The sequence below is a fragment of the Antrostomus carolinensis genome, unplaced genomic scaffold (assembly GCF_000700745.2).
Source record: "Antrostomus carolinensis isolate BGI_N321 unplaced genomic scaffold, ASM70074v2 scaffold21133, whole genome shotgun sequence".
In the NCBI taxonomy this organism is placed as follows: Eukaryota; Metazoa; Chordata; class Aves; order Caprimulgiformes; family Caprimulgidae; genus Antrostomus; species Antrostomus carolinensis.
Window position 1 is genome coordinate 35,505 of NW_010306110.1, and position 293 is coordinate 35,797.

Here is a 293-nt window from a genome sequence, read left to right on the forward strand (position 1 = left end):
AGAAGCAAGGTGAGGTTTGGAGCTCCACTTGTGTGTGGTCACCCCAGGCTGGACCCTCCCCTGGGCGCTCCCTCAGGGACAGCAGCACCCAGGAACGGAAATGATGGCACTATTTAATTCAGTGTAGCATTCCCGACTGTCCATGTCCTGAAATGTTCAACAGTAATTGAGTTTTCTCCCTAAAAAGGCGGGAGAGCTGCAGTGCTGACATCTTTGCTTTATGAAAAACAATTGATTTTTCAGCATCAGCCTGCTTCAATGCAGGCCGGGTTATGAGAGCAGCTGGCGTCCCC